Genomic DNA, 10,624 nt, shown 5'->3' on the forward strand with positions numbered 1-10,624 from the left:
GGTGCCATGTCGCTATGGAGAATTGCATTGGAAATCTTGATAGCGACATAGCGCCTAACCATTGATTTGTGCGGATCAGATGATGGGGAACATGCGAGTAAGAGAAAATAGACTTAGGGACTTAGGAAATATTGCAAGGTTAGAAATATTTAATTTTTTCATATTTCCTGGGCAATTTTGAATATTATTTAAACTGGAGGGAGGGACTGTTGGGGAGGGCAGGCACTTCGAAATTTGAAATGTGGCGGGGGGAAAAATGTGGTAACAGGTTTGTTCTCATTTTCTTGTGTAATGACTACTAGTATTCCCTACTTAGAGTCCTCTATTCTAGCCCTTTTTGTAGGCCCCTTATCAATTGTTTCCTCCAAGTTATTCATTTGTCCTCTTTTGCATTGATGATTCTTCATCCATGGTCCCTTACATTTGAAACACAACCCCTTCTCTACACATTCACTTCTTACTTTAAATTGATGATCTCTATTCCATGGCTGTTGGCAATGAAAGCATTTTGTTGGTTCCCTTTTTGGTCCTTCATTTTGATTAGATGACTTGAAGCAACTTGTTTTTGATTTTTCCCTTGGTGTGTCATATTTTCTCATTTTGGACTTAGAAATGGCTTCCTCTAGTTTTTGAGTCTCAAAGGGTTTTACCCTTATTTTGATGTTCTCCTTAAGTCCTTTAATGAACATATATACTCTTCTCTTATGAGATATGTCGAGAACCATGACTGATAAACTCTTGAATTTGTTGGTGAATTCTTCAATAGTTCCAGTTTGCTTGAGGTGGGTTAGTTCTTGGAAATGCCATTATGGTTCTTTTTGGTCGAACCTACTCATAGGTAGTTATGCTCTTATGACCCAATGTGATAATACCATGGTGCCACCAATTATGCGATTCTCCTATTAGATGAATTATTGCAAATTTAATGGCATTTTCCTCTGTCATAGGGCTGAGTGAAAGATAAGTATCAAGTTTTTGCACCCAAGCTTGAGCAGTTTCCTTTCCTGTGCCCTCAAAATATGGTAAGGACATTTTCCCTATCTTAGTACTGATGTCACTATCCCCATGATTTTAACATTTATTTTAACTTGCTAGCATTTTCATTTCATAATATTCTTTAAAGGGATTAATTCTTTGGATTTCAGGATCTAGCCTTGCATACATGGGTTGTTTCTTCTTCTCCAACAAGTTCTTCCTTGGGCAAAAAAGATGGTAGAGTGGGTCTAAGGGAAGAACTTTGAGTTGAGTGTTCATTCTCGGAGTGATTAGATTGTGTATCTCTTCCTATAACTAGAATGGTTCTTTCATTTTGGTTATTATTACTCATGTTTTGGATGGCTTGAAGTATTAATTCATTGGTTCTCTAAATTTCTCATTAGTTTGTTCCATAAAGTTTCTTAACTTTTGGCCTTGTTGTTTTTCCATATCCCTTTCCTTCTATTTTGTTTGGAAAAAATGAAATCCACAAGTTGGTCGGATTATGATCTGATACCACTATACTGTCCTTGATTATTCTTCTGTTGAATTTCCTACAAAACCAGTAATAGTATAATAAATCATCAAATATAGTGACAAAAATCTATTCTGAGTTAGTGGAGAACATTTTGATCTTAGGATTGCCTCTAGGTCGGGATTTACAACACTCCCATTTGAAGTTTTCTGTCATCTTTCCATAGAGCACCCATCCTGAGATCTCTTGGAATACGAACACCATAATTTGAGCCCTAGCATATGCATGTGACTAGTTATTAGTATATATACTACCCTTAGATAGAAATCCATCTCTTATTGAAATCATTTGTGGTATCCATAGTTTCCCTATTTTGGGTATACACCTTGAGAATAGGGAGACCATGACAATCCCCATTAGTCCCCCCTTAAATATTGAAATCCATCCCTAATGAGTACAATACTCACTCATGGATTTTCAATACCCCTATTTTAAACATTCTATCTGTAATGAATTTAATATCCATTCTTTATATATATAAGATTACCTATTTAATAAACAATAGATAATTCTACAAGTCATAATGGAATATTCAATTTAAGTAGCTCTCCTTATATTAAATTCCATATTTGAATTACATCAACTGTTAATATAACCATATAGGAGGTTGATGTTATGCACACTTTTATATATATATATATATCACAACTAGGCAATTTGCAATATTACTTACACCACTAGAGTTTGTCTTTTCTACTAGTTTCCAATCTCCTATCTTCCCATTGTTTGCCTTTTTCCTCACCATTTTTCTCTAGTTTTATATCCCTGTCCTTTTGCTCCTCAAAACCGCCCCTTTGCACAGTATAAATAAGAAGGAGGGAGGGGGAGTCATGTCCCCTCCACCTTAGTCACACCCCTTGGCGATGACTAGTCCTAGCCACAGGCTGTAATCCAATCACCTTCCAAGGGTGATAGCTCATAATCAAAGAGTATGGAAGAATAAATTAGAGTTTTCAGTTTTAACATTATAAATTATGTTATTATTAAAAAATGTTATGATTTAAGGTTTTTAGTTTACATTATGATGTTATAATATAATTTTTTATGTAATATGTTTAATTGTAAATGGAATTATATATATTATTATTAGAATGTAATATTAATATAATTCTTTCTCTTATTAATATTATTATCAGGATTAGAAAATAATCATCATCTTTTCATATTGTATAAGGAAAATAATTACATATATCATTCAAGGGGTCATTACAATTCTCCACTTTTATAATCTAATATTCATAGCAGTTATAAATTATATTTACATGATATCATTAATTTGTAAATTTATTCTAATATTTTTAGTACTTGTTATCCTAGTCATTATACCTTGAAAGCACAACCACCTTGAAATGGCCGACCAACTTACTTTATCCATTTAAAAATAAGCTTAAGTAACCCATTTCATTTTTGCTTATTGTACAATGTTATTTTTAAGATGAAAATTTGTAGAAGGCTTTCTTTGTTCGATGATTTGGATTAGGATAAAGTTATAACATTGGAGCCCATAAACTAATTTCTTTTTACATTGGTCTATAACATGGCAGAAGTGGGTTACGATTATGCTCCTTGTAACCCTTGTATTGTATGATACACAATCAATAGTAAATAAATAAAAACATGTTTACAAAACTTTTATTATCCCTATCTAATTAAACAATAAAGTGTTATGTTTTGTAATCAAGATGGCTAGTGAGACAAATAATGTTTTTCATACTATTCTACTGTTAATATAAGAAATAGACTAGAGATCATTGTAAATGTATAACACTAAAGAAAATCAGTCTCAACATTATAGATTCAACTTTATTTTTCTAAGATGAAGACCTAGGTTATTCTTGAGATAAGAATAAAGCTATAGCTTTAATACTAGAGTTGTTTGTCAACTGGGGAAAGAAATTTTTAATTTGACTTCAAATAGTTATGTTAATGTGAGTAACGTTTTCAAAAAATTTCTATTGAGAATAATATTTATTTATTCCTTGTTGCCTTTTTCAACATAATTGCATAGGTTGTATATGAAGGAGAATTTCTTCTTCTTCTATATACTAAAAATTATTTATTTCTCATTCTCTACAATTGTGCGAGGTGAATATATAACTAATTTAATTTATCTACTGATGATGACCACAAGACTCTATTTTCTTCTTTTGCATTTTCATATCCATCAACCATAAGCCAGATAGTAGATATTTCACAACCAATATGACATTATGGAGAAGATTATTTTTAATAAAATGTATGTAATGAATCATATATATTTATGTTATTTAAAAGTTTTAAATTATTTTTATTTCAACTTTTATATATTGAACATAATGCTTATAAATGTTATATAAAATTTACTAAATTGTGATTAAGAAGACTTGAATTTAGTATCATATAGATATTTACAATATAGACTTTGCCAAATCAAATCAAGGATCCTTTTGACAATTTAACATTATACTTAATAGGTGAATATATATATATATATATTACAAGGAAAAATCCTATCAAATTCTATGTCCTGAATTTTTAGATCAAAAACAAAATTCTTTGGCACAAGTAGATTTTAATGACTACTCTACCATTGATAATAGTCTTTGCTAGTGCCTATAAACACATTGTTTACTATTCGACCCATATGCTAATCCCAACACTACCAAACTTGGTCATCCTCTAGTATGGATGCTAAGAAGTCCAACATGTCACGAGGAAAAACATGAGATGTAACAAACTGTGAACTATTCATAGTGTCATCAATCAATCAATTAATTACTAAAAAAATAAGTTATTGTGATGACATGATAAGCATTATACTGTCACATACTATATTTATTATTATATGTTATAACAACCACCCATGGATCTATTTTGCAATTAACACGTTGACAATGGTTCTTTTAAATCCCAACTAGAGGAAAATAAGGTGGGACAAAAAATATTATGTTTAAGTATCATAAGCTATTATAGCAGTTTCTCTTGTTTTTAGGATCTGTTATGTATGAAAGGGTTAAAAAATAATCACTTCAAACTGTTGTTTAAAATTTACTTTTTATTATTCAAATTATTCATTTGTTTTGATACCCAAAACAATTGTAAAACTCATTATATAAATTTGCAGAGAACAATTAAAATTTATGTACAACTAATTCAGTACTGTTACCAGATTATACAAATAATAGTTATGCACCTTTGATATTAATAAACTTACAGAATTCATCTATACTAACTCTTCTCCAAATGCAGGCCGCTACTAATTCATAGATAATTTTGTAATGAATTATTATGTAGCAATCAAACGATGAGCAATAATTGCTACTTTTCTCCAAAATGCAACTTATGTAACTTTGCCATGGCAACCGCCTAAACTAACATTTATTGTGCTGCAGTGTTTGAAGAAATGACTACATGTATACATAACTGCGCAACACCCAATATTTGTGTATTTATTAAAATGAAAAATACAGACATTACAACCTAAAAATATATGACAATCAGTAATTTATAGCATTTCAAACTCTGAAAACCGACAAAAAAAAATGTTAGATGCTCCATCTCTTTTTGCTGGTTCAACTCCAGGGAAAAACTCTTAATTGTTCATCTTTTATGTAAGTAAATAAAATAAAATTATGCGAAGTCCATTTAAATCAGAATCAACATAATAGAAGAGAACCCTTTTATGAACATGAGCTGAAGCGATTGTTATATTACAGAAGTTTTCTACACAAGTCTACTTAAGTTATTATATCGGTTAGCGGATTACATATTTACTATGAAGACGTATTCAAACATTTTAGAACATAGACAGAGATCATGGGGATTTTTTCCCTAGAAGAAAATCCACAAACATATAAAAAATTATCTAGGTCCGTATAAAATAGATGGCTCGGGTGAGAAGATAGACTGCTGGTAAGATGCAACTGTCAAGCATGATACCGCCGAAGGAACGTCATTAAACGTGTCTATTAATCCCTCCAACGCCTTCACCACAATGGACATCGCTGGTCTTCTCATAAAATTGCCTTGGACACACCACATCCCCACTTTTAACAATTTTACCGCCTCTTCCATCCCCATTTCCTCATCTTCAAGTCCTGGAAACACCAGATCTATTAACCTCCCTTCCTCCGCCTTAACTTTTAACAGTGAAAATAAGTCGTCTGAAAGCTCTCTGCTTCGTTTTCCACTGACAATTTCTATCACCATAACTCCAAAGCTATATACATCTGCCTTCTCTGTGAAATGCATGTTCAACAACTCTGGTGCCATATATCCTGGTGTCCCTCTCATCATGGTTATCACTTCACTTTGGTCTCTGTTAACCAGCTTTGCCATGCCAAAATCTGACACTTTGGCATTGAAATTTTGATCCAGGAGAATATTCTGAGGCTTGATATCAAAATGAATTATCTTCTCTCGACAATCTTCATGTAAATATGTCAATCCTCTTGCAATATTCACAACTATTTTGTTTCTAGTCCTCCAGTTTAGGAAATGTTGATGCATATTGTTAAAAAATATCCATTTATCCAGAGACCCATTTGGGAGATGCTCGATTACAAGCATTCGATGGGACTTTTCGGCACAGAATCCCTTGAGACCTACTAAATTAAGATGAACAGCTTTTCCTAGGGTTTCAATTTCTGCCCTGAAATCCCTTTTCCCTCGACCTGCTCCATCAAGTCGCTTCACTGCTATCTTTGAGCTTCCCTCGACCTGCCCTGAATCCCCCGCTTCCCAGCTTCGTACTAAAGCTATTTGTAGCATCCTTCAGTTCCTGAAATGTGTAACGTAGAGGTAAGCCTTCTGGCCAATCTACCTCATCTTCCTCCTCGTTATCTTCATCATTTTCTTTCTGCTGTCTTCTCTTTCGAGACTTCATTATAAATGCCCACAATAAGATTGACAGAGCCATAGCTCCACCCACAGAAGCGCAACTGATAACAACCACTGAGGAATCAAAGCCTTTGGACCTAGACTGGATTTTAATGTATGCAGTGGAATTGTAAAACTTCTCCCCTGGAGTCATTGTTATTATAGAATAGATATTGGACTCTAGATAACAATAACCCATAGAAGAATTGGTTCCGTACCTGAAAAAAGCAGCTTTGCAAGAGCAGTTTTTGAGGCAAAGTGTTTTACATTCTACCCTTGACACCAACCCTGGCGTTGAAGAATTTTCATATAGATAAGTAAAATAGGCAACGTGTTCAAGTTCCAAAAATTGATGACCTCGGAGCCTACTCCTCTGTGAGCAAACCAGGGGAACGCGTGGAGCACATCCAGATGTGGGTTTTGTGGCATCAATCAGTTGAAAAGCATTGCCATCTCCTGGACAAGTGCACTGACCGTTTAGGCAGACGCCATAGTCCCCGCATGATGCTGGAGAAACACAATCAGGCAATGATGTCCGGAAAAATGGTGCAAAGACAATACAAGACCTTCCTTCTGTTTCTTTTACCAAGCACGCTCTCAAAATCCCATCTGAATCCATTTTATTGTAAAGGGTGCCGCTGGGTATTTCTATTCTATATACAGGCGATGGTTGTCCTTGAGAATAATAATTGAGGTACTGATCGTCAAACTGGGCATAAGATAACTCCACATGCAGAGGTTCCTCGGGGTATCTGTAATACATTTGAGCCGGTGCGGAGGTTGTAAACATAGCGAAGTCATCGTGAAGCATGGTACAATAGAAACGACCCGGGGTTGTATTCTTTGGAGAGATGTTTGAAATAAATTTCCGTCCCACCATATGTTTCATTCCTCGCAGCCCGGTATCAGTTGGATAATCAAAAGACTGCCAGATGATCCAGCCAGAGGTGTTAAATAGAACAAGGTTTCCAGATTCTTGTATCTCCATCCTTTGAAAAGCTTGGGTAGATGTATTTGTGGACCAGACAAGAGTGCCATCTGAGTTCCTTAATAGAAGCTCTCCCAAGGAGGTCAGTGCTAGAGCTGCGTTTTCTTGCAAAATCTGGTCTCTGTTTGAACTCCACACCATTTCCATATCAAGCAGCCTACCATCACTAGCATAGACAAGAAAGAAAGTTGCAAATAGGTAGCCTGTTTCACAAGGGCTGCCATAGCAGAAGAATCCACATCCATACTGCAGAGTCATATTATTGTATGAGGTATTGCTGCTCAGAAGGATCGGTCGGGCAAGTGCATCGTTGGAAACAGAGGGTGTCAGGATATCTAGAGACTGGAAATTGTTTCTCCAAGTTCTGCCTCCATAAGCAGCTGTGGGAGTGATAGCAAGACTCTCTGGAAACAGTGAGCAGGATATAAGAAAGAGTGGCAGCATTAGAGAAAATAGAGAAGACGGCAAAGAACAATCCCTTGCCATCATTTTTTGAATCAGCTATTATGTCTAACAGAGATACCGCTGAAAGATAACATGCTCGGATGAAAGACGATTTGAATATTATAATAGAGGAGTTAGGTTAAACTATAACGTCAAGTTCAAAAATATCAATGATGTTAAAGTTCGAGTCTATTGGGTTAATAGAGACTGGGGAACCTAAATAGGACCGGGAAAGTATGGCTTGCAAAGTCTTCGCGGACACCGTAAGAAAAGTACGTACTGCCAAATTAATTGGAATTGCAATTATTTCACTGCCGTCAAGTTACATGGATATCAGATTTTCATATTTATTTCAGGGAGAATAAATAGTTGTAACTTGTTACTCTTCCAGCGTCCGCATAGAGCAAGTGACGGTAGACATTCATAAAACACCCTATCCAGCGGTGGTATTGTCTAAAATTTAAACTAAAGGGTAAATTTTATCAAGGGAACATTTCTAGGTTGAAAACAATAGAAGTGTTCCCTTAGGTAAGATTTATGTTAGTCAATGCTTCAAACCGTCGGTCATTAATGGACTGTCAAACTTTTCACTTTTATAATACTCGACCGCTCATCATTAATAGGCTATGTAACTTTTATCTTTAATTATAGTCAGTATATTGACTAGCAATGGGCGCTGTAGAAGCTCAATTAGAAATAAAAGTATAAGTGGAGCTGTAGAAGCTCAATTAGAAATAAAAGTATAGCTTGGTTTTATGCAATATGTACTATATGACCTCATTTGGTAGCTCATTGGGCAAACATTGATGTTTGTGTGAAAAATTTGCAAGCACAGAAATTATAGTTTCAAATCAATTTTACAATGTGAAATAAAACATCTTAGCAAAGACCTCATACAATTTTTGCATAAATAAGGAGAGAGGGTGGGAGAGACATATAAAGTGGGCCAGGATGGGTAGAGAGATTAAGAAATAATAAGATCGACAAGAGATAGAGATGAAAGAATAAATGTTGAGAGGTGAAGGTATGGACTCTAGAGACAAAAAAATGTGTAGAGGTAAAGAAAGAGGTTAAAAACACAAGAAAGAGAAATACGGTTGGATGAGATACATGCATGACTAGAGATAAAGGAGATAGTTGAAAACAATAATAGAACTAAATATAGAAAAATAAATAGTGGGATCTAGAGAGATCGAGACAGTTAGAGAAAGGGGGAGATAGAAAGAAATGACAAATAGAAAGAGAATAGGTAGACATAGAGAGTGAAGATGGGAAGGAGATGGAGATAAGGAGGGAGAAATTATATATATATATAATTAAAACTTTAGTTTCCCTAAACTTTCAATTATTAACATAAATTATAATGTAATATTTTTTATAAAAACAAAAAATATTCTTGATGAGAAATAATTGTAAAAATAAAATAAAATAATTTTTTAACATAAGAAAGATATTTTGATGTGAAATAATTTTAAAAAAATTCAATATCAAATCATTTTATTATCAATTGAAATCCTCCAAAGAAAAGTTTCATACAAAATCTAAATAAAAATTATAAATGCTTTAAAAAAGTAAGATAATAAAGAGAAACTAATTAAATTACTTAATAATGTTGTAATATTATGTCACAATAAAGAAAATAATCTGGCATAAAGAAAATAATATATTGATTAAAAATTATTATGTCAAATATTTAGGTAGCTGTAAAGATAAAAATTAAAATGGCTCAAAAACATTGAAAAATAAAGGAAGAAAGGATGACAAACAATAACCACCTATTGTGTGAGAGAAAGAGAACACACAATAATAATAACATGCTCGAATGTTAGATGATTTTAATTTATATAGGGAGCCATTACTAATGGTAAGAGACAAAGGAGATATATAGAAAAACTTACATATGTGTGTGTGTGTGTGTGTGTGTGTGTATGTATATGTATATGTATATGTATGTATATGTATGTATGTATGTATGTATGTATGTATATATGTATGTATGTATAACTAGACACACACACACACAAGATATGCAATAATATGATTACATAATAAAATACTAGTTCAAAGCATTACAAAATTCTTTCTGTTCATTCACTTTTCATATTGTTCTACCTACAAGAGAAAACCCTTGTTTTCTCAAATATAATTGCATCTTTCTATTTTTAGACTAATCTTACTGCAGCAAAAAATCCTTTCTTTTATACTTATCTTCACATACTAGAAAATCTTCAATCTCACTATATCTACTCAGTAAAAGATGAGGTTAAAAAATTAAAGTCATTTAAAATAAAGTTTTCTTATCCAATGTAGAAGTAACTTCTAGAAAATATTAGAATAATATTCATTTTAAATATAAAATTTGTTCATACTAAAACTAATAAAAAAATGCTAAATGCTTTAAGAAAAAAGAAGAAAACAAGGAGCTCCTCAATAAATTACTTAATAATGTTAGAACAGTTTGTCACAAAAAGTGATTATTTTCAATAAATAATCTTTAAAAAAAGAAGAAAATAATCTTACATAAAGAAAATAATATATTGATAAAAAATTAATATGTCAAATAGTTTCATAGGTGTAAAAACTAAAACATTTTTTCGAAGATATGTTTATATTTCTATTAGAAAATAGTTTTAAATTAATATTTAGATTTAAGTGAAGATAAAATTAAAAATGGCTCAAAAAATGGGAAAATAAAGAAGAGAAAGGGCAAAAAATAATTTGGTATCCTCATTTTTCGAACCACCTGTTATGTCAAAAAGAGAGCACACAATAATAATAACATACTCAAAAGGAGATATAAATAATGAAGTGAAACTAACCAAAAA

At 32.8% G+C, this 10,624-nt stretch overlaps 1 pseudogene; it reads right to left on the reverse strand.

Moving 5' to 3' along the window:
- Positions 1-5,350: 5,350 nt before the first annotated feature.
- Positions 5,351-7,613, reverse strand: LOC149547229 (G-type lectin S-receptor-like serine/threonine-protein kinase SD2-5; annotated as a pseudogene).
- Between the last annotated feature and the right edge of the window lie 3,011 nt (positions 7,614-10,624).

Source organism: Cupressus sempervirens, chromosome 7 (genome assembly GCF_028749045.1).
Source record: "Cupressus sempervirens isolate cs-2001-9-10 chromosome 7, ASM2874904v1, whole genome shotgun sequence".
NCBI lineage: Eukaryota > Viridiplantae > Streptophyta > Pinopsida > Cupressales > Cupressaceae > Cupressus > Cupressus sempervirens.